The sequence below is a fragment of the Zingiber officinale genome, chromosome 11A (assembly GCF_018446385.1).
Source record: "Zingiber officinale cultivar Zhangliang chromosome 11A, Zo_v1.1, whole genome shotgun sequence".
NCBI lineage: Eukaryota > Viridiplantae > Streptophyta > Magnoliopsida > Zingiberales > Zingiberaceae > Zingiber > Zingiber officinale.
In genome coordinates this window covers 31,848,707-31,873,620 of record NC_056006.1, presented here as the reverse complement: position 1 = coordinate 31,873,620, position 24,914 = coordinate 31,848,707, and positions in this window count along the sequence as shown.

The following is a 24,914-nucleotide window of genomic DNA, read 5'->3' as shown; positions in this document are numbered from 1 at the left end:
TCGATCGATCGACGCACCGATCGGCTATTGCCGACGGTCCAGCATCGAGATCGGTCCGGTGACCGATCCACACACTGATTTCAGAGAACGATTCCTTCACTGCTTTTGATATACCTCATTCATTTATGTGATATAATCCTCTGTGCTGTTAGCTTTTGAGTTTGCAGGTTAACATGTATCATTCCAAGCCTAATTTCAAATTAAGTTCCTAAGAGGAATGCGATAAATGGTCTTTCTGCTGGCTTCAGCGGCGCTTGGTGCATTTCAGGCATCAACGGATACTGCTGTGATCTGGCTGCGATCTGCTTGACTCCTGGGGATTGGTTCGAGCTCAAAAGACGCCAATGATGACTGTGATATCATTGGTGTGAGTTCAGAGAACCAGGTAAGGAGGAAGAGGGATTGGCTGCAGCGCTGATTTGCGCAGCTTTTGACCAGATCGGTGACAGCAGAGATCAGGTTTGAGAAGCAGTAAAAACAGCGAGAGGAGAGCATAGAACAAAAACAAGAAAGCTTGAAAGAAAAGTCTGTGCTGTTGTGCGAAGTTCTTGCGCTCTCGGGTGAACTGCGATCTCTGTTCTGCTACTGATCCTCGCGTGGTTATAAGCATTTTTATTCTCCTCTGCCACCGAGCTTCTGTAAGTCTCGTGCTTTAACTTAGATATTTCTTGAGACTTTGTGGGGAGGTTACTCCACCGAGAAGGAGGATTTGTAGCCGGAAATTATCCGGGGTGCGATCTACCGAAGATCAAGGAGTCGTCCACCTTACGGACACGCCGAGGAGTAGGGGCAAGTTATCCCCGAACCTCGTAAATCCTAGTGTTAGTGTGCTTGTGTTTTTCTTTCCTTTTGTTGTCTAATTCCGCTGTGCTAACAATTATCTGTGTAGAAGTTTTGTTTAAGTTTTTTAAGAGGCTATTCACCCCCCCTCTAGCCATCTACGATCCCAACAAGTGGTATCAGAGCAAGGGGCTCTTTGATTCGGATTAACACCCAAAAGAGCAAACAAGGATGGCTATGAAGGAAGGCTTTAGCACAAATCGACCACCCTACTTCGAAGGAGCAGATTTTCAATATTGGAAGGGCCGCATGGAGTATTACCTCAAGACCGACATTGCCATGTGGTTCTCAGTCAAGGAAGGTTTCACACCACCAAAGGATGAAGAAGGTAAGGAACTCGATTCGTCAAGGTGGTCTACCGAACAACTCCGCAAAGCACAAGCCGATGCCAAGGCTATGGTCACCTTGCAATGTGGAATCGCCAAGGACCAACTCGTCAAGGTAGGTCCGTTCTCGAGTGCAAGAGACCTATGGAACAAACTCATCGAGCTCCAAGAGGGAACTCGAGATTCTCGGATTGCCAAGAGGGACCTATTCTTGAATCAACTCCAAAATCTAACCATGAAGGACAATGAAACGGTAAGTGAACTTCATGGGAGATTCAAGGAGATCATCAACGGTCTACACTCTGTGGACGAACGAGTGGAGAATCGCGATCTAGTAAGGTACGCTCTTAAATCTTTTCCTAGGAATGCCTTGTGGTCATCTATGGTAGATGCCTACAAGGTATCCAAGGATCTTTCCATTGTTAAACTAGATGAATTTTTCTGTGAAATGGAACTTCATGAGCTTGCTAACAAAGGTCAAAAAGAGAAGGGTATTTCTTTATTTGCAGGACCAAAGAGCAAGGATGGAAGAAGGAAGAAGGAAAAGAAGAAGGAAAAGGAGATTTCCTCATCCACCTCTTCCTCCGAATCCGATGATGAAAGTGGATCATCATCAAGTGAGATGGCGAACTTCGTAAGAAGGATTATGAGAAGAAGCCGAAGATACAAAGGAAAAGGTAAAACTAATGATCAAAATTTTGATAAATCTAATGTTATATGTTATGAGTGTAGCAAGAAAGGACACATTCAGAGCGAGTGTCCGAAATTAAAGAGGAAGGAGGAACGAGCCAAAAAGAAGGAGGAAAGAGTCAAGAAGAAGAAGGCTCTCAAGGCCACTTGGGATGAGTCCTCATCAAGCTCATCGGAGGAAGAAGAGAAGATGGAAAAGAGCACACGACAATTAGCACTCATGGCAAGGGAGGTTTCGGACTCCGGAAGTGAGGGAGATTCGAGCGACGCTTCAACCGCGGCTTCATCATCGTCGGATGATGAAGAGGTAACTTCTTCTCATATAGAAAAGTGTTATAAGACTATCACTCACTTATCTACATTGCTTAAAAAGTCAAAAACAGAAAATAAATTGTTAAAAGAAGAAGTAAAAACCTTAAGGACCCTTAGGGAAGATGAGGTCGATGACCTACATCTAGAAGTCATTGAGGATGAGAACAAGGCTTTAAAGGGTGAGGTTGAGAAACTCAAGAAAATGCTTGAGAAGTTCTCAACTAGCTCTAAGACTCTAGACATGATTCTAAATGCCCAAAGGGCAGTCTACAACAAGGCCGGGCTAGGGTATCAACCCAAGGAGTCGAGCTTCATTTCCCTAATGTCTAGAACTCAAAATAGTAGATCACATGTTTCTAGGGCTCATGGAACTAGGAAAGGTATGACCAAGGCATGGGTTCCTAGGTCTTTCATTGTAGAAGCCTTAGGTCCCAAGATTTGGGTACCTAAAACCTCTATCTTCTGTGTCTTGTAGGCATTGGTCGAGGGGGAGCATCTATCAACTTGGTTTGTTGATAGTGGATGCTCCAAGCACATGACCGGGGACAAATCACTGTTTACAACCATTCAACACAAAAGTAGAGGTAATGTGTCTTTTGGTAATAATGGTAGCCTTAAGGTTGTAGGAGTTGGAGACATTCATATATCCGAATGTTTCCATATCAAGAATGTCCTTCTAGTCAAGGGGATGACTTTTAATCTCCTAAGTGTCAGTCAATTGTGTGATACGGGTTACACAATTGAATTTCATTCAAGTCAATGTTTGGTTAAACACATTGACACACTTGACACGGTACTAGTAGGCACAAGGGTTGATAATATTTATCAAGTATCGTTTAAAAGTGCTACTAATGCTTTGATCAAGTGTTTCATGTCAAAAGAAGAAGAGTCTTGGCTATGGCATAGAAGGTTGGCACATGTAAACATGAAGAACATCCGGAAGTTGGCCAACCAAGGATTAGTGCGAGACTTACCCAGCATCAAGTACCACAAGACCAAACTATGTGATGCATGTCAAAAGGGTAAGCAAACAAAAGGTGTTCATAAAGGTAAAAGCACTGTAAGTACATCTACTGCTTTAGATTTATTGCACATGGACCTATTTGATTGCAGTAGTGTAATATCATTGAATGGAAGTAGATATTGCTTGGTAATCGTTGATGATTTTACTAGATACACATGGACTTTCTTCTTGAAACATAAGGACCAAACTATAGATATTTTTATTTCTTTTTGTAGAAGAACTGAAAATGAAAAATCGACAATAATTAAAACCATTAGAAGTGATCATGGTGGGGAATTTCAAAATCATAGGTTTTTAGAGTTTTGTCAAGAAAAGGGATATAGGCATGAGTTCTCTACTCCAAGGACCCCACAGCAAAATGGGGTTGTGGAGAGAAAGAACTGAGTCCTACAAGAGGCTGCACGAAGCATGCTCAATGAGTACTCACTACCGAGCTACTTATAGGCTGAAGCTGCGAATATAGCTTGCTATGTGCAAAATCGAGTTTTAATACATAGGTTTTTAGGAAAGACTCCCCATGAACTGTGGTTTGGGAAACCGCCTACAATTAAACATCTTAGGGTGTTTGGTTGTAAGGTGTTTATTTTGAACACCAAGGATCATCTTGGGAAGTTCACGGCTAAGGCTGATCAAGGGATACTGGTCGGGTACTCTCTTACCAGCAAAGTCTATCGAGTCTACAACAATAGGACTAAATTGATTGAAGAGTCCTCTGATGTAGCTTTTGAAGAAATCCCTAACTTAAATGATCAACCAAGGGATGTAGGAGAAATTCAATTTGAACTTAGAAATCTAAGTTTGAATGATCAAAATGAAGAACGAGTCGAAGTTGACTCTGATGTTGATGAGCAAAGGCAACAAAGAACTCAATCTGATCCTTTGCCTGATATTGAGTCCTAGCCTGTGCCGAGTTAGACCACTCATGAGGCACCGCCAACACCAAGGCAGTCTAGGTTAGCCACTAGTCATCCCCAAGATCAAATTGTGGGAGACATCCAACAAGGGGTTAGGACTAGGTCATTCTTTAGAAATGAATCTAATGAAGTTGCATTGATTTCAGAGATTGAACCAAAAATAGTTGATGAGGCATTGCACGATCCTGATTGGATCTTAGCTATGCAAGATGAGTTAGGTCAATTTGAAAGGAGCCAAGTGTGGGACTTAGTTCCTAGACCTAAGAAGACCACCATTATTGGAACTAAATGGGTCTTCAAAAATAAGTTAAATCAAAAGGGAGAAGTTGTAATAAACAAGGCAAGACTTGTAGCCAAGGGCTATAGTCAAGTCGAAGGTCTCGATTATGATGAGACTTATGCTCCCGTGGCCCGATTAGAGTCCATTCGTTTGATGCTAGCTTTTGCTGCACATAGAGGTTTCAAGCTCTATCAAATGGACGTTAAATCGGCTTTCTTAAATGGTCTCATCAAAGAAGAGGTCTATGTTGAGCAACCACCGGGGTTTGTGAGTACCGAAGCTCCAAACCACGTATACAAGCTCAAGAAAGCTCTTTATGGGCTTAAACAAGCACCTCGAGCTTGGTACGAAAGGCTGTCAACCTATTTACTAGAGAAGGGATTTGTAAGAGGTCAAATAGACCCAACACTATTTCTACGTAGAGATGGTGAAAACATTTTTGTAGCCCAAGTATATGTCGATGACATAATTTGTGGCTCAAATAACAAGGGCTATTTGAATGAATTCATTTCTCACATGGAAAGTGAGTTTGAGATGAGTCTAGTAGGAGAGTTGACATTCTTCCTCGGACTTGAAATCAAACAAACTCGAGATGGAATTTATGTCCATCAGACAAAATACACTCAAGAGATGCTTAGAAAATTCAATATGAGTGACTCTAAGGAAGTGTCCACTCCAATGGCGACAAACACTCACCTTGACAATGATGAGAGTGGAAAACCAATTGATCTAACGCAATATAGAAGCATGATTGGTAGTCTTCTATATCTCACAGCTAGTCGACCGGACATACTCTTTGCTGTGGGCATGTGCGCTAGGTATCAAGTCTGTGCCAAGGAATCTCACTTGATTGCAGTTAAGAGAATTCTGAGATACCTTAAAGGCACAATTAGAGTAGGTCTTTGGTACCCACGTACTGAGTCTTTTGACTTGATAGGTTATACCGACTCCGATTATGCTGGGTGCAAATTGGATCGGAAAAGTACTAGTGGGGGCTGCCAATTTTTAGTTTCATCTTTAGTTAGTTGGTCGAGTCGGAAGCAACATTGTGTTGCTCTCTCCACGACCGAGGCCGAATATATTTCCATGGGAGAGAGTGTATCACAGTTGTTGTGGATGATACACACCCTAGAGAATTATGGACTTTCTTATAAGGGTGTACAAGTGCTATGTGACAACATTAGCACGATCAACCTAACTAAAAATCCAGTCCATCATTCGAGGACCAAACACATTGAAGTGCGTCATCACTTCATAAGAGATCACGTAGCTAGGGGAGACATTGCACTCACATATGTTGAGTCAAAGTCAAATATAGCTGATATTTTCACCAAACCCCTTCCGGAGAATGAATTTAGTCATTTAAGGAGGGAGTTGGGAATGTGTTTGGCTCCTTAGGTTATTAGAACTTCACCATGATCAATAAGGACTATTAAAATGACAAGAGAAATTGGGAAAATAATTTGGGTTACTTGGGAACATCTCACACAAACTATAAGGTTTAACAAAATATTTTTGTTTGCTAGAAATGGGGTGAGATGCTAGGATCAACCAAACTATTCAAAATGTATCATGCATCCCTTGAATAATTAGGTTGAAGAGATATGAATTGAGTATGGGGAAGACCTTTACACAATTCATGTGTAATTGGTTCCTAGATCTTACTCATATATTCCAATCGAGGAATCTTGGTTGGACTTTTGCCTAGAAATTATCTAATTATGGTTGATGGTTGATGTGTTGATTGATATGGTTGTTTGATTCATTTCATGACTTTGATTGTCAATACGATAGGTTGTTAAAGGAAATAATTGGTAACTTGGATATATTTTGACAAACTTGAAACTGATCGTAGCAATTCTAAGTCTTGATTAATACCTTGGTTCACTATATAACTTTATAAGGGTTTCTGAGATTGGAATTCTAAGATTCTAAATGTCTGAGTTTTTGGATTTAAAGTCTGAAACTTTCGGGCTCTAAACAAGCTCAGACCATAAGAGCTCAATTTTTTTTTAATATATTTGTGGGTGTTGATTCTTAGATTCTAGGTTATGAATTTGGGAGATTCTGAATTCTTGAGTTCTGAACTTTTCAGAATTCTCGATAGATAATGGCTCATAATTTAACCTCTGAAATTATATCAGACACTGATCGGTCCAGGGACCGATCAGGATGATGCCTGATCGGTCTCCACGACCGATCAGGAGATTTGACCTCTGTTCGATACGATACCTGATCGGTCTCCGCGACCGATCAGGACATTCCTGACCCCAGAAGGTTCACTGATCGATCCTGGGATCGATCAGGAGACACCGGCATGCATCGACCCTTCTGATCCACATCTGATCGGTCCAGGGACCGATCAGGAAGCTCCCTGATCGGTCCCCACGACCGATCAGGACAATCCCTGACCGATCAGGACGTTCCCTGATCGGTCAGGATTTCACTGATCGGATAGCCGTCCGATCATTTCATCAACTGTATACCCATCAGTAACCATTAAAACCTCCCGATTTCTTCTTTTCCTCTTTCACGCGGAACCCTAGCCGACTCCTTCCCTAACCTCACTCTCTTCTCGTTGCACGCGGACCACTAGCCGAACCATAGACGAAGCTCTAGCCCTCGGAAGCCCTAGCCTAAAGTTCAATGGCACCAAGGTAACTCTCTACCTCTCTAGACCTTTGGCAGTTCGGTTTCATTTCTCACCATATATGTTTTTTTTGTGCTGGTGGCTCCGGTGCTTACTCATTGCCCCATTTTACCACATTGTTGACCTTTAGAAAGAAAGTAGTGGGTGAAGGGAGCTCTAAATCTAAGTCACCTGAGAAATCCAAGTCCCAGGCACCCACCCGACCTCAACCTTCTTCTTCTTCAAGATTCCCGAACCGCCATTTTGAGCAAGCATTTCAACAGAGGACATTCAAGCTGCTTCCATGTCGATCTGTGGATCAAAAGTACATGGATGAATTTTGTCCTTCTGTGTCCGAAACCCTAGCCTATTTTAAACTTGACTCGGTAGTCTACTTAGAAAGGGACATCAACCTTGACCTAGTTTCTGAGTTCTATAACAATCTTCATCAGAACAGTAATGGTGTTTATATAACCCAAGTCGCTAAAAGAACTATCGATTTCTCCATCAGAGAATTTTTTGGGTATCTAGGCTGCCGAATGTGTTCGGGGGACCTTTTTTCCATTTATCCTGATTTACCAGAATCATTACGTCCTCCACTTGATGTCTCACCTGACTCCATCTATGAGTACTTCTTCGGTCATCCTAGACCAGATGACCTGGATGAGTTGGATGTTGATTTTCCCACCTTTGCTGCCCTACGACTATCTGCTCCTGACTATATTCTTTTTAAGATAGTCACAAACTGTATTCTTCCAATCACATCCAAACCTCTTGCTGAGATCCGACCCTATCATTGTTTGATGCTTTATGGGTTACGTCGGCGTCTCGACTTTGACATTATGTCCAGCATCTACTCTTCGATCATTTCATATTCTCGGCCCAGCAGCTCCACTATTTATATGCCTTATGGGCATATAATTACAGATTGGCTCGAGACCCTTCAGATAGATGTGTCTAAGGGTAGGATAGTGAAGATGGTTAAACATGACTGCAGACTTGGGAAACGAGCATTTTCCAAGTCCGGTATCTTGGGGGAGAATGGGACGGTTCGGTGGAAGGATGGGAGAGTTCTGGGAGAGCTACCACGGGCACTTCCTCGACAAGCTGCTGCTCCTCCTCCTCCTGTTGCTGGTGAGGCCGATCCTGATCTGCGCTGGTAGATCGCCGAGCTGGAGAGCCGCTTTGATCGGCACGATGAGATGATATCTGCTGAGCTGGATGGCCTGCGTATTCGGATAGACCAGCGCTACGATGACCTGCGCGGGCAGATTGACCAGCGCTTCGATGATATGCGCAGTCATCAGGTGGTGACACAGCAGTTACTACTCGGATGGATGGCACGCTACCCGCCTCCGCAGTCTTACCCAGGCTATCCATCCTCCAGCGTGCCGCCTCAGGATTTCACCCCTTCTGCCGATGATGGTGATGTTCCTCAGTGTGAGGATATTGATTGATATAGTTTGTTTGTTGACTGTATGTATTTTGGATGTTATTTGTTAGTCTTTATGTCTGACCTGGATGATTGCACTTCTGATGCTACTCATGTATTTATGCTACTCAGTTTTATATTTGCTTGCTCTTTATTATGTTTCATTTTCTATCCGTTATTAATATGCTGTTCACTTGCATGTCTTGTTTGTCCTTTGTTTCCTTATTACTGTCTTATAATACACTTAGAGGGAATTCTAAGTGCTTTAAGAAACAAACAGTAAGGGTTAAGGGGGAGTTCTTTAGGTTATCTTACCTTATTCGCACCTTTTCGGTGTTTGACAAAGGGGGAGAGGATACCTAAGTTTAATGTATGAAAGCTTGATTTTAGGGGAGAGGATAACGGGAAGGATCTTGATTCCCGTCATTGACTTGGTGGTGTATCCGTCTTAGGGGGAGGATCCTGATTTCCCTAAAAATTATGGGTATTTCTGATCTAAACTTAAATCATGTTGTCAAACAACAAAAAGGGGGAGATTGTTGATACAGTCTGATCTGGATGTTGTTTTGCTGTTGACACTGATTTAAGTGTGTATCAGATATTTAACTCAGATTAATTACTAATCTAGGTTGACTAGGTTGACCTGATTGAGAAAGTCCTAACTGGGATGTTAGGCAGTTGGAAAGTCCTGGTGAGTGAAGTCAGGCAGATTGGAAATCCTGGTGAGTGAAGCCAGGTGAAAACCCTAGTGAGTGGAGCTAGGTACAAGTCCTGGTGAGTGAAGCCAGGCAAGGGAAATCCAGATGGATCAAGGGTGATCGGACATCTGGTGTTGAAAAGTCCAAGAAGGAAGCTTGGCATGCTAGGTCAGAGAGGGCTCGGTAGCTCGCTCTCTGGACCTGACTAGGTCAGAGAGGGCTCGGTAGCTCGTTCTCTGGACCTGATGGAGTCGGAGAGGGCACGGTAGCTCATTCTCCGGATTAGGTCAGAAAGGGACCTAAGTGGACATTCCATGGCACATTGGATAGGTCGGTAGACCGATCCAGTGACACATGAATCAGTGGATCGGTCGGCAGACCGATCCAGTGAAACTGAGTTCCATGGATCGGTCGGCAGACCGATCCAGTGAAACTGAGTTCCATGGATCGGTCTGATGACCGATCAGATGACACTCAGTAGCACACTGAGTGAAATCTGATCGGTCTGCAGACCGATCAGAAAACACTCAGTAGCACACTGAGTGCAATCTGATCGGTCAGGGAGACCGATCAGGAGAAGAGCCTGCAGAAGAAAGAAAGGGGTGGATCGGTCTGTGGACCGATCCACACTCAATCTGATCGGTCCCTACGACCGATCAGAATGACCTCAGACCGATCAGGCTGTTGCCTGATCGGTCCAAGGCACTGAGATCGGTCTGGTGACCGATCCACACACTCTGATTTGTTCGCTGTATCAGCGATTCCTTCACTGCTTTTGATATACCTCATTCATTTATGTGATATAATCCTCTGTGCTGTTAGCTTTTGAGTTTGCAGGTTAACAGGTATCATTCCAAGCCTAATTTCAAATTAAGTTCATAAGAGGAATGCGACAAATGGTCTTTCTGCTGGCTTCAGCGGCGCATGGTGCATTTCAGGCATCAACGGATAATGCTGTGATCTGGCTGCGATCTGCTTGACTCCTGGGAATTGGTTCGAGCTCAGAAGATGCCAGTGATGACTGTGATATCATTGGTGTGAGTTCAGAGAACCAGGTAAGGAGGAAGAGGGATTGGCTGCAGCGCTGATTTGCGCAGTTTTTGACCAGATCGGTGACAGCAGAGATCAGGTTTGAGAAGCAGTAAAAACAGCGAGAGGAGAGCATAGAACAAAAACAAGAAAGCTTGAAAGAAAAGTCTGTGCTGTTGTGCGAAGTTCTTGCGCTCTCGGGTGAACTGCGATCTCTGTTCTGCTACTGATCCTCGCGTGGTTGTAAGCATTTTTATTCTCCTCTGCCACCGAGCTTCTGTAAGTCTCGTGCTTTAACTTAGATATTTCTTGAGACTTTGTGGGGAGGTTACTCCACCGAGAAGGAGGATTTGTAACCGGAAATTATCCGGGGTGCGATCTACCGAAGATCAAGGAGTCGTCCACCTTACGGACACGCTGAGGAGTAGGGGCAAGTTATCCCTGAACCTCATAAATCCTAGTGTTAGTGTGCTTGTGTTTTTCTTTCCTTTTGTTGTCTAATTCCGCTGTGCTAACAATTATCCGTGTAGAAGTTTTGTTTAAGTTTTTTAAGAGGCTATTCACCCCCCCTCTAGCCATCTACGATCCCAACACTTAAGGCCTTGGCCTTTCTCTTTCTTTTCTTTATCTTTCTTACACTTGTTAATACTTCTAATAAAAGAAGGATTCTTTAAAAACTGAAATGTTTAAACAACTCCTAACATCGAAATGCTTAAGCAAAAATCTGCATACAATGCTAATAAAATTCTGTAATGCTAAACAAATCAAAATTAAAATGCTAAACTATCAAAGACTGCAATGCTAGACAATTCAAAATCTGCACTATAAACTTTAACGAAATCTGCACCATAAGCTCTTAAGAAATCTGCACCACAAGCTCTAAGGAAATCTGCTCTAAAGGAATCTGCATTTTAAGCTCTAATAAATCTGCACTATAAGCTTTATTAAAATCTGCACTATAAGCTTAATTAAAATCTGCACTATAAGCTTAATTAAAATCTGCACTATAAGCTTAATTAAAATCTACACTATAAGTTTAAATAAAAATCTGCACTATAAGCTTAATTAAAATCTACACTATAAGCTTAAATAAAAATCTGCACTATAAGCTTAATTAAAATCTGCACTATACGCTTAATTAAAATCTGCACTATAAATTCCACCAAAAATCTGCACTACAAGTTCCACCAAAAATCTGCACTATAAACTTAATTAAAATCTGCAAATCTAATTAAGCTACTAGAGATCTAATTGGATCTTCCAATGCTAAACCATCAAAAATCTGAAAGTAAAGTTTCCATCCTTAATTTACGTCATCAACATTTGATCATCATCTTTTCTGAATCTAATATTCTCTTAAATTTATGCATTCTCTTCCCATAAATTAATCAATATGATATATGTCTCATGCTCATTGCATAACAAAACAATTTACTCCTTTCCAAATCTAAATGAACTAAATTTAGTTTCATGGCAGCAACACCAATCAAACATAAGGAATAAACTAAACCACATATTCAAATTAATTAAAACCTCTTCTCATCTTCTTTATGAAACTCACGACAGGAAATCTTCAAAATCATTAATCTTTGCGGCATGCATCGGAAATCAAGAACACATGAATCCGAAAATACTCTACTGCAGGTGAGAAAGCACTTACCTTGCTTCTTGGACTCACAACCGAACAAAAAGGGCTTCTAGGACCTTGGCTGGCCGTTGGAGACGATGCCCTAACTCCCTTTCATTTTCTGCACGAGCTCCGCCATCGTACGCAAAAGAGAAGGAGAGAATGGTTTAAGTCACGGGAAAACAGAGCATCAACTTATCCCTTTTTATAACTTAATATTTCTGTTAACTCCTTAAATAAATTCGCTACATTTTCTAAACAGACAAATCCAACATCAACTTATTCCTTTTATAATCAAATATTTTGTTAACTATCTTAAATAAATTTGCTACCTTTTCTAAACAGACAAATCCAACATCAACTTATCCCTTTTATAATCCAATATTCTGTTAACTATCTTAAATAAATTCGCTACCTTTTCTAAACAGACAAATCCAACATCAACTTATCCCTTTTATAATCCAATATTCTGTTAACTATCTTAAATAAATTTTGCTACCTTTTCTAAACAGAACTGTCTACTTGACCACTTGGTCAGCCGGATTTGCTTAAGGCTTGGTTCGTTCGGATGTTGCAGGTTCGAATCTCGGCTAATTTTCTTTATTTTTTGCAACTTGTTTCTTTTGGTAAAAATACCAAACGAACTCCAAAAATTGCATAAAAATACTCTTAAAATTTCTAAAAATCTCTAGAATTTTTCTAAAGCATTTCTAAATATTTTTAAGTACTATTAGGACTCAAAATGAGGAAATTTGGGTTGTTACAATTTCCCATAACCTATAAAAAGTTCATCCTCGAACTTAGAACAATTCTGAATATTTCCGCCTCATGCTGTTCCACACACAAGAACTTTTATCTAGCTTAAGCACATATAAACAAATACTTCTAAAGATTTCTCTTTACTGCAAAAAAAGAAAAGCATACTAAAAAGAATTTAAGTAATTTCTTACTTGAAGACGGCAAGGTTGGTGCTGATGTGTGATGTTGGAGAATAGGAACTGCTCTGATACCAACTTGTAACACCCCACCCTCCTCACTACTAGTCTGCGAGGGTGGAGCGCTACTGGACTACTAACTTTACTTAACTATCCTTGTTCACATGTTGATAGAAATTCCTAAAACTCTCGGAGAACTTAAAACATACAATTAACTAGCAGCGGAAGACTAAATGACTCATCTAATACATTCTTAATAAATGACAATCTTAATAAATTCTTATGCTAGGTCCCAAGGCTTCTATAGTCCAGGCATCACACATCCATCCGCACCTTCTTGTCGCCTTCCTTTGCTATAACTTTTCCTTTCCTTTATCTGCAGTAAGAAGAAAATGCATCTATAAGCAAAATTGCTTAGTAAGCGCTATCTAACTCACAAAACTCGAATATGCATGTGAATATACTGAAATCTAAAAGTTGAATGCTCAAAAGGAAAACTACTCATGCTCATCTACAAGCAAAAGAAACATACTGAAATGCTAAACGTGTATAATAAATATATACAATCATGCTAGCATAATCTTGCTGAATTTTAAACACTTTCTGAATCTTTTTTTTGAGTTGTTTAAAAACTTATACTTTAATACTTCAAAATAATAATTAACTTTCTTCTTGGGCCCATGCGTAGTACCATCTTATGCGCGTTCCCAATAGGTTGGGGTAGCGAGCCACCAATCCTAAAAGAGTAGACCTCGGTCTACCAGGGCCAAGACCTCGGAATTGGACACCTGGATTTATTTAACGACAACCTCGGAAGTCGGGTACTAGCCTCTTAAATAAAGTAAAATACTTGTTATCTTTTATTACTTCTAATATATAATGCCTCAGCATTTTCTTTAAGCACCTTGTGCATCAAAATCCCTAAAGTCTTGACTTTGGAATCGACTTAAGGCCTTGGCCTTTCTCTTTCTTTTCTTTATCTTTCTTACACTTGTTAATACTTCTAATAAAAGAAGGCTTCTTTAAAAACTGAAATGTTTAAACAACTCCTAACATCGAAATGCTTAAGCAAAAATCTGCATACAATGCTAATAAAATTATGTAATGCTAAACAAATCAAAATTGAAATGCTAAACTATCAAAAACTGCAATGCTAGACAATTCAAAATTTGCACTATAAACTTTAACGAAATCTGCACCATAAGCTCTTAAGAAATCTGCACTACAAGCTCTAAGGAAATCTGCTCTAAAGGAAATTGCATTTTAAGCTCTAATAAATCTACACTATAAGCTTAATTAAAATCTGCAATATAAGCTTAAATAAAATCTGCACTATAAACATAATTAAAATCTGCACTATAAGCTTAATTAAAATCTGCACTATAAGCTTAAATAAAAATCTGCACTATAAGCTTAATTAAAATATGCACTATAGGCTTAATTAAAATCTGCACTATAAGCTTAAATAAAAATCTGGACTATAAGCTTAATTAAAATCTGCACTATGTCACGTCCCAGAGGAGTCCCTGTCCGAGAAAATTTCGGCAGCATCTCCCCTGTACGGTGGACAATCTGAAACTTTTCTACAAGCACCAAATACCTCAGCCACATGCGGCTGAAATAATAACAACAAAATAAATCATCACCACGCAGTTTATATAAGTAAACAGAAAGATAATACCCTGACTCGAAATCAACCCTACTCCACTACACTCATAAAGCTCAAATCCGATGAACTCACCTCTTCTGCCGTCCAGGCAGGCATGTAGTAGAATAAATCCAAATCTAAATCCATCGACATAATAAAATCCATACAATGTCCATAAGTAGAATAATCCAAAACATAATAAGTTCAAAACAGTCTAGAATAGAAAAGAAACCAAAAGATAACCAATCATATCCTCGAGGTCTGCAGGGACCAGCAACTGGAACTCTCTCCTGACAGCATCAACCTGAAAATATCAACAATGGAGGCGGGGTGAGTCCAACACTCAGCAGGTACAATTGATATACAAGGTAGGGAAATAACACCTAGCACTAATCATGCGTACAATCTCCTGATATAAGAAAGATAAAAATATGCATCTGAAGTAAACAGGAGAGAAACTGTACTAACCAGACCCAGTATAAGGTCAAACAGAGTGGTATAGGAATCAGATGCATGTCAAACATAGGTGTCCAAACAATATGCAGCATATAAATGCAGCAAACACAAACACAAGCAATAAATGCATCATGCATATGATGCCAATGATGCGTCCTGGTCACCCCTGACGCTAGTCGATCATCTCACACACAATAGTGAGGCCGAGTGGGTAGGGTTGTGACAACCGTACACTCTGTCGTCACTACTCCTGATGAGTGACCGAGTGGACGGGATGCTGTCGGAGTACACCTATCCTCCTACCCCAAATCATAAATGGGGGAGCGCAATGCTCTCATCTCCCGGTACACAGTGACGGGGAGGAATCCCTGCCGGATAACACGTTGTGTCACACTACCCATGAGCGGACCAACGGTGCCTAACAGAGTCCCTGCTGTAACACACTCTGCCTGAATCGACCACTAACCCCATGAGTGGTGGTGTGTGCAGATCCATGTAACTGGCGATGTGCTCAACAATAATGGAGCGGACTATCGCACAGCATGCAAACATGCAAATGGTGCATGACAATAACCATAAAAACATCCTGACTTAATCCATATATATAGAAAAATGCACCCTAGGTCAACGAATCATATCGAATCAAAGGTACACAGAAGGTATAAAAAAAACCTAGGTCCTGAACATGGTGAAGCATGGTATATCACTACCCCCTATAAGCATGTATAAACAAATAAAGTATACATGGAATGCAAATCAAGCAATCAATCAATCATGTATCAGATATTGGGTAGTGACTAACCGAAACAAATAAAGGACATAATTAATACAACTTGTTAAATTCACTACTATGTATATCAAATGACATAAGTCAAAAGTACCCGCCTCCAAATAGAATAGTCCAAACCGGTTGTCGAGATACTCATCTCGCGTCAAGGTCCTTTGATAAATCCTACAATTTAGCTAAGTATAAACAAATAGCTAAATAAATTCCTAATCACAAGACCATCATCCTGTATACAAGAATTAATCTACACATGATCATCTATCTAAAAATAATCGAATCAAAACAATGATCTATAGCATGTATCAAATGCTCTACACCTTACCTTACTTCTCAGCCGTTCTTGCTGCCAGTAAACCTGACCGAAGCGAGGTAAATGGTGTTGCCCTCTAAATCAAATATCCTACATCAATAATCCACACTTAACTAACTTAAAAATTTATCACAACACAGATGCTCACCTTAAAGTATAGCAATCAATCTGCAACTCACCACCGCAACTCAGAGATCACGATCTCACTTCTCACCCTCCTCAACTGATACACAGTCCAGACTGCGACTTCTGAACCAAGAAACAACCCACAGCAACAACTTCTCTTCAGGATTTCAGTATACTGTTCTGATCAAAGGAAATGGCAAAAGTGGAGACCCCGGATCAGATTTGGGATTCAACCATATTATTCCAATAACAACTTATATTCAAGAAAATAATTTACTCATCTTACCTCAAATCGCAACAGGGACGTTGCTGCCGGAGGAAAGTAGCCGCTGGAAGGTGGCTGTCGGACCCAAGAACAACCCATAGCCAACCCTAATTCCTAAACCCACTGAACAGCACAACGTGGAAAGCAACCTCCACTCGGAAAAGGAGAAGAAGAGTCGGCGCTAATGCTGAGGAGTCTAGGGCACAGCCAAGTGGAGGAGGTCGGCACTGGGGTCGAAGACGGTGGTGTCGGCAGGCACAATGGTGGTGGCAGCCGGCGCTAGAGCAGAAGGAAGGCCGGCGGCAACTCGTCGGACCAGAGGAAGGGAGGAGAAGTCGCTGGTCGGCCGGGGCTGGCTAGGGCACAAAGGAAAGGTGGCGCCGTGAGGAGATCGGAGAGGCTAGGGCTCGGATAGCGGCTCTCGTCTGCCGGCGTCGGCCGTGGCGATCGAGAGACGCGAGAGGAAGGAGGCGTCGGCAGAGGAGAAGAAGAACTGCCGCGGGCGGTTAGAGCTTCGGCGTGAGAGAAGAAGAAAGGCGCGGGTGAGGGCACGGGGAGAAGAAAGAAATAAGAAATAAGAAATAAGAAAAAGAAAATATAAAAAGAAAAGGAAATATAAATATTTCCTCACTTAAATGGAGTAACCCAAACAGGCTTTCCTGGGGCCCAGTTTTATCCCCGTAAACTCGTCCATACGAGTTCCGAAAAATTCCCGAAAAATTTCCAAAAATTCTAGAAAATTCCCCTTATTAATATTCGCCTATTTCCGGTATTTTGCATTCTCCTCCACTAATAAAAATTTGGTCCCCAAATTTCGTTATCGACCATCAGCAAGTACTAACAACAGATATAGAAAGTATAAATGCTGAACGGTAAACTGAATCACATACCTCACGTAAAAAAATGGGGATATCGAGCTCGGATAGTATCCTCGAGCTCTCAAGTAGCCTCCTCGTCCGAATGATGCTGCCATCCGACTTTAACCAACCGGATAGTCTTGTTCCGCAACTAACGCTCTTTCCGGTCGAGAATCCGTACCGGAACCTCCTCATAGGTGACGTCAGGCTGAAGGGAAACTGGTATATCAGACAACACATGAGCTGGGTCTGCTATGTATCTCAACAACATATATACATGACATACGTCGTGAACTCCTGCCAGGGACGGTGGTGGTGCCAACCAGTAAACTACCGCTCCAATCCTTTCCGAGATCTGGAAAGGTCCAATGTATCACAGAGTTGGCTTACTTTTGAGGTCAAATCTCTTCACCCCTTTCATGGGTGAAACTCGCAGAAATACATGGTCGCAAATGGAGAACTCTAAAAGTCTCCGACTCCGGTCAGCATATCTCTTCTAGCAGTCTTATGCCTCTAACACTCTCCGTCTAATAGTACGGATTAACTCTGCCTCATGCTGAGTTATACAAGGTCCCAACAACTGTTCTCCCCAACCTCATCCTAGAGGGTGGGTGTCCGACCAGGACTACCATACAACGCTTCAAACGGTGTCATCCGGATAGCCGAATGCAAACCGTTCTTGTAGGCGAACTCTACCAATGACAAGTGGTCCTCTCAACTGTCTCCAAAATCCAATACACAAGACCTCAGCAAGTCCTCTAGAGTCTGAATAGTCCGCTCTAACGGTTCATCTGTCTGCGGATGGAAAGTTGTACTGAAATAGAACTGCGTGCCCAAGGCCTGCTGCTGACTCTGTCAAAAATGAGACGTGAACAGGGGGTCTCTATCTGAAATAATAGTCAAAGGAACACCATGTAATATGATGATCTCCCGACAATATAGATCTGCCAATCGATCCAGGGAATTAGTCTTCCAGATTGCTAAGAAGTGTGCAGATTTGGTTACTCGATCAACGATAACCCAAATCGCGTCATAGCCTCGTCGTGTCCTCGGCAATCCCACCACAAAGTTCATAGTAATATGTTCCCATTTCCACTCAGGAATAGGAATCCGCTAAAGTAATCCGGCAGGTCTCTAGTGCTCAGCCTTCACCTGCTGATAGACAAGACATCTAGCTATAAATTCCGCGATGTCTTTCTTCATACCGTTCCACCAGTAGGAACACCTCAAATCTCGATACATGCGGGTTCCGCCTGGGTGGATCGCAAATCGAGAGCGATGAGCTTCCTGAAGTAACTCCTGAAAGATCGGATGAGACTGAGGTACGCACAACCTGCCTCGGAAGTATATAATACCCTCCTCGTCTCGTGTAAACTCGGTCTGCTGCCAGAAGCTATCTGGCTGCCAATGGACCGTAAATACTGATCTCCAACCTGGGCCTCCTGAATCCTCATCCTGACCAAGGATTGAGCAACCATGGTAACTAGAATATCCTGCTCTGTCTGTCCCTGCTTCGCAAGGCCTAACCCGGAGAAACCCTGAATCAAATCTGTGACCACAACTCGGTGGCAAGCTAAAGTCTCTCTAGACTTCTAGCTGAGTGCGTCGGTAACCATATTAGTTTTCCCCGGGTGATAGTCAATCGTACAGTCATAATCCTTCAGGAACTCCATCCATCTCCTCTGTCGGAGATTAAATTCCTTCTGGGTAAAAATATATATTTGAGACTCTTATGATCAGTGAGAATCTCAAATGTAATACCGAACAGATGCTGCTGCCAAATCTTCAAGGTAAAATAATGGCAGCCAGCCACAAGTCATGTACTGGGTAGTTCTCCTTATGCTCCTTCAACTGCCGAGAAGTAGGAGACTACCCTGCCGTGCTGCATCAAAACAATGCACAAACCATGTAGAGACGCGTCGGTATAAAACACGAATCCGTCCTCTTCAGAAGGTAAAAACCAAAATCGGAGCTGACACTAGTCTCCACTTCAGCTCCTAGAAGCTGATCTCATAATCCTCAGTCCAAGTGAACTTCATGCCTTTCCTGGTCAAGCGTGAAAGTGGCATAGCAATCCGAGAGAAACCCTCAATGTATCTCCGAAAATATCGAGCCAAACAGAGAAAGTTGCGAGCCTCTTCTATAGACTCCGTCTACTCCCAATGGTAACAACCTCGATCTCCTGTGGAACCACGGCATACTCCTAGTGATGCCCGTATGTCTCAAACATCTCACAGAAGACAACCAAAATACGCACTACTGATCTTCACATCTAGACGTTTCCATCGAAGCATCTCTAGAACTATACAAAGATGAAGTGCGTAACTCACCATGGATCCGAAATAGATCACAACACCGTCAACAAAGACAATGGAAACCGATCCAAACATCCTGGGAATACCAAAATCATCAAGTCTCTGAAAACCTCTAAGGCTTCCCAAACCCTAATGGTAAAATCATGACACATAATGTCCATATCACAGACATTTCTAACCATAAGATCCCTGACAATAAGTCTGAAATATGATCACCCATGATATAAATCATCTAAGCATAGATCCTCCAGTGTGAGAGCAACGCTCCATCACAGAAAATACCACATATGTGGGAGCAACGCTCTACCACAAGAATTCCTCAATATATAGGAGTAACACTCCACTACAAATAATCTATAACATGTATCTGCAATAGATATAGGAGCAATGCTCCGGTACCAGCAATCCGAAATATGTATATGTGGGAACTCCGCTCCACCACAAACGATCCATAAGTGTCCAAGGCACCTAACTATCCAACTAGAGGCTGCACGAGATCACTCAACCACATATCACTGTGGGCAGCCAAAGGTATAAACAACCTAGTAAACAAATCAAATCCATAGTCAACTCTATCATCATCCTAGTGGGTTGGTCACCCACTAATAGGAGAATTAGTTGACAGGGTTATACAACCAATAACATAATGTAGACACTCAGCATTCTACATTCAACATAGGTAGAATCATCATGATGCTACCCACCATACACCTGGTACATATGCACACACAACATATGTATAATCAACATAATCCTCCAATTTGTACACACCAAACACACTCATAGCACAGGTATAAATTAGTGTGATACCTCCAACAATACCTATCAAACCCGTGTGCATATATCAACATAGGTATAATCAACAATACACCTCAACAACACTCACATGACATATGTACACCTATGCCAAGAGTATAATCAACGTAATACTTCCAACAAATCATAATCGACACGAGTATACTCTCAGAATAATCTTATAATAAACAAGATACCTCAAATATTACACCCAACACATCTGCACATATCACAACTCAGATTAGATCGATAAGATACATCCAATAAAACACTCAAACATATGTGCACATTCCACAACATAGTTTTTAATTGACAAATACCTCCAAAAAACAATCAGACATGTATGTCTAACCACTCGGGTATAATCTACTAGAAACCCACAATAATCATATGTATAAAGGTATAAGACCCAAAAGATAAAGTCAGAATTCAAGAACATCAAGACACTCTCCTTTTTTTTTTATCCTCAAAAATATCAGCCCACATAATATCAGATGAATAAGTCTCTACTCCCCATGAGAGCAAGTTAACATTCAAAACATCAAATCACTATTTATCAACATAGTCCAATATCAGAGGAAGTAAACATCAATTTTATCATCCTGTTAACTAACCACAACTAACCAGATTTATTAAAATCTCATAGGCACTCTAAACCATAAACTCTCTAGCACCCGATTTATAATCTGATCACCAACTATAAACATCAAACCTGTGAATATCATACATGACACTCACTATGTGACCATCAACAACAAACCAAATAATAGATCATCAAAATAGTTATCCACTAATAGATCATCAAACAACCACATAACATTTACTCTCATAAATCATTAGAAATCAACACATCACAATATCTGATCTCCCAATATCCCTCAACCTCAAATCATTCTCAACAATGATCAAACATGATAACTCTCCAATGACCAATTTTCATCGTATCGGATACCCTAATATCCAAAAGATACGAGTATAAAAACTCTACTAGCTAAGTCCACAGGAATATATAGGTATCATCCATTACCAGCTAACAATAGCAGAGGCTGATATGTGCCTCCATCTCCTAATAGTAGTAACAGAAGCTAAAACTACTGATGGTATGATATGAAAAATCACCAGAGACTATAATCCTTGATCTCTATTAGGGTCGACCAAGATCAGCGGCTAACCCATCACATGTAATATGGCTACAACAACCAGACAAGTAATAAAGATAAAGTGCTAATAGATGTCCTAACTATCATAAAATAAACATCATACCTATTTGCCGTCTGAAGATGTTCCATCGCTGTCCAGTCCCCAACTTCTGACCTCAAAATTCCGAACGAGAAAATCGCCGGAAATCCATATAAATCCGAAATGAAAGTCCGAAACATAACCATAACGGAAATCCGTACAAACCGAAATAGACATCCAAAAATCCAAAACACCAAAAGCAGGTATCCATAACCTGCTCTGATACCAATAAATTGGTATCAGATAAATCTCGAAAATCCATAATACAAAAATCCAACAAGTATCGCCAAACTTGGCGCTCTGATACCAAGTAAATAAATTGGTATCAGGTTATCCCAAACATCCAACATACTAAAACAAAAGATCGTATATCTGGGCTCTGATACCACTAAATTGTTACGCCCCAGAGGAGTCCCTGTCCGAGAAAATTTCGGCAGCATCTCCCCTGTACGGTGGACAATCTGAAACTTTTCTACAAGCACCAAATACCTCAGCACATGCGGCTGGAATAATAACAACAAAATAAACCATCACCACGCAGTTTATATAAGTAAACAGAAAGATAATACCCTGACTCGAAATCAACCTTACTCCACTACACTCATAAAGCTCAAATCCGATGAACTCACCTCTTCTGCCATCCAGGCAGGCATATAGTAGAATAAATCCAAATCTAAATCCATCGACATAATAAAATCCATACAATGTCCATAAGTAGAATAATCCAAAACATAACAAGTTCAAAACAGTCTAGAACAGAAAAGAAACCAAAAGATAACCAATCATATCCTCGAGGTCTGCAGGGACCAGCAACTGAAACTCTCTCCTGACAGCATCAACCTGAAAATATCAACAATGGAGGCAGGGTGAGTCCAACACTCAGCAGGTACAATTGATATACAAGGTAGGGAAATAACACCTAGCACTAATCATGCGTACAGTCTCCTGATATAAGAAAGATAAAAATATGCATCTGAAGTAAACAGGAGAGAAACTGTACTAACCAGGACCTGAGTATAAGGTCAAACAGTCCGAGTGGTATAGGAATCCTGTATGCATGTCAAACATAGGTATCCAAACAATATGCAGCATCTAAATGCAGCAAACACAAACACAAGCGATAAATGCATCATGCATATGATGCCAATGATGCGTCCTGGTCACCCCTAATGCCAGTCGATCATCTCACACACAATAGTGAGGCCGAGTGGGTAGGGCTGTGACAACCGTACACTCTGTCGTCACTACTCCTGATGAGTGATCGAGTGGACGGGATGCTGTCAGAGTACACCTATCCTCCTACCCCAAATCTAAAATGGGGGAGCGCAATGCTCTCATCTCCCGGTACACAGTGACGGGGAGAAATCCCTGTCGGATAACACGTTGTGTCACACTACCCATGAGCGGACCAACAGTGCCTAACAGAGTCCCTACTGCAACACACTCTGCCTGAATCGACCAATAACCCATGAGTGGTGGTGTGTGCAGATCCATGTAACTGGCGATGTGCCCAACAATAATGGAGCGGACTATCGCACAGCATGCAATCATGCAAATGGTGCATGGCAATAACCATAAAAACATCCTGACCTATTCCATATATATAGAAAAGTGCACCCTAGGTCAACGAATCATATCGAATCAAAGGTACACAGAAGGTATAAATAAAACCTAGGTCCTGAACATGGTGAAGCATGGTATATCACTACCCCCTATAAGCATGTATAAACAAATAAAGTATACATGGAATGCAAATCAAGCAATCAATCAATCATGTATTAGATATTGGGTAGTGACTAACCGAAACAAATAAAGGACATAATTAATGCAATTTGTTAAATTCACTACTATGTATATCAAATGGCATAAGTCAAAAGTACCCGCCTCCAAATAGAATAGTCCAAGCCGGTAGTCGAGATACTTGTCTCGCGTCAAGGTCCTGTGATAAATCCTATAATTTAGCTAAGTATAAACAAATAGCTAAATAAATTCCTAATCACAAGACCATCATCCTGTATACAAGAATTAATCTACACATGATCATCTATCTAAAAATAATCGAATCAAAACAATGATCTATAGTATGTATCAAATGCTCCACACCTTACCTTACTTCTCATCCATTCTAGCTGCCAGTAAACCTGACCGAAGCGAGGTAAATGGTGTTGCCCTCTAAATCAAATATCCTACATCAATAATCCACACTTAACTAACTTAAAAATTTATCACTGCACAGATGCTCACCTTAAAGTATAGCAGTCAATCTGCAACTCACCACCGCAACTCAGAGATCAAGATCTCACTTCTTACCCTCCTTAACTGATACATAGTCCAGACTGCGACTTCTGAACCAAGAAACAACCCACAACAACAACTTCTCTTCAGGATTCCAGTATACTGTTATGATCAAAGGAAATGGCAAAGTGGAGACCCTGGATCAGATTTGGGATTCAACCATATTATTCCAATAACAACTTAAATTCAAGAAAATAATTTACTCATCTTACCTCAATTCGCAACAGGGACGTTGCTGCCGGAGGAAAGTAGCCGCTGGAAGGTGGCTGTCGGACCCAAGAACAACCCACAGCCAACCCTAATTCCTAAACCCACTGAATAGCACAACGTGGAAAGCAACCTCCACTCGGAAAAGGAGAAGAAGAGTCGGCGCTAATGCTGAGGAGTCTAGGGCACAACCAAGTGGAGGAGGTCGGCGCTGGGGTCGAAGACGGTGGCGTCGGCAGTCACAATGTTGGTGGCAGCCGGCGCTAGAGCAAAAGGAAGGACGGCGGCAACTCGTCGGACCAGAGGAAGGGAGGAGAAGTCGCTGGTTGGCCGGGGCTGGCTAGGGCACAAAGGAAAGGTGGCGCCGTGAGGAGATTGGAGAGGCTAGGGCTCGGATAGCGGCTCTCGTCTGTCGGCGTCGGCCGTGGCGATCGGGAGACGCGAGAGGAAGGAGGCGTCGACAGAGGAGAAGAAGAACTGCCGCGGGCGGTTAGAGCTTTGGTGTGAGAGAAGAAGAAAGGCGCGGGTGAGGGCACGGGGAGAAGAAAGAAATAAGAAATAAGAAAAAGAAAATATAAAAAAAAAGGAAATATAAATATTTCCTCACTTAAATGGAGTAACCCAAACAGGCTTTCTTGGGGCCCAATTTTATCCCCGTAAACTCGTCCATACGAGTTCCGAAAAATTCCCGAAAAATTTCCAAAAATTCCAAAAAATTCCCCTTATTAATATTCGCCTATTTCCGGTATTTTACACACTATACGCTTAATTAAAATCTGTACTATGAATTCCAACAAAAATCTGCACTACAAGTTCCACCAAAAATCTGCACTATAAACTTAATTAAAATCTGCAAATCTAATTAAGCTACTAGAGAT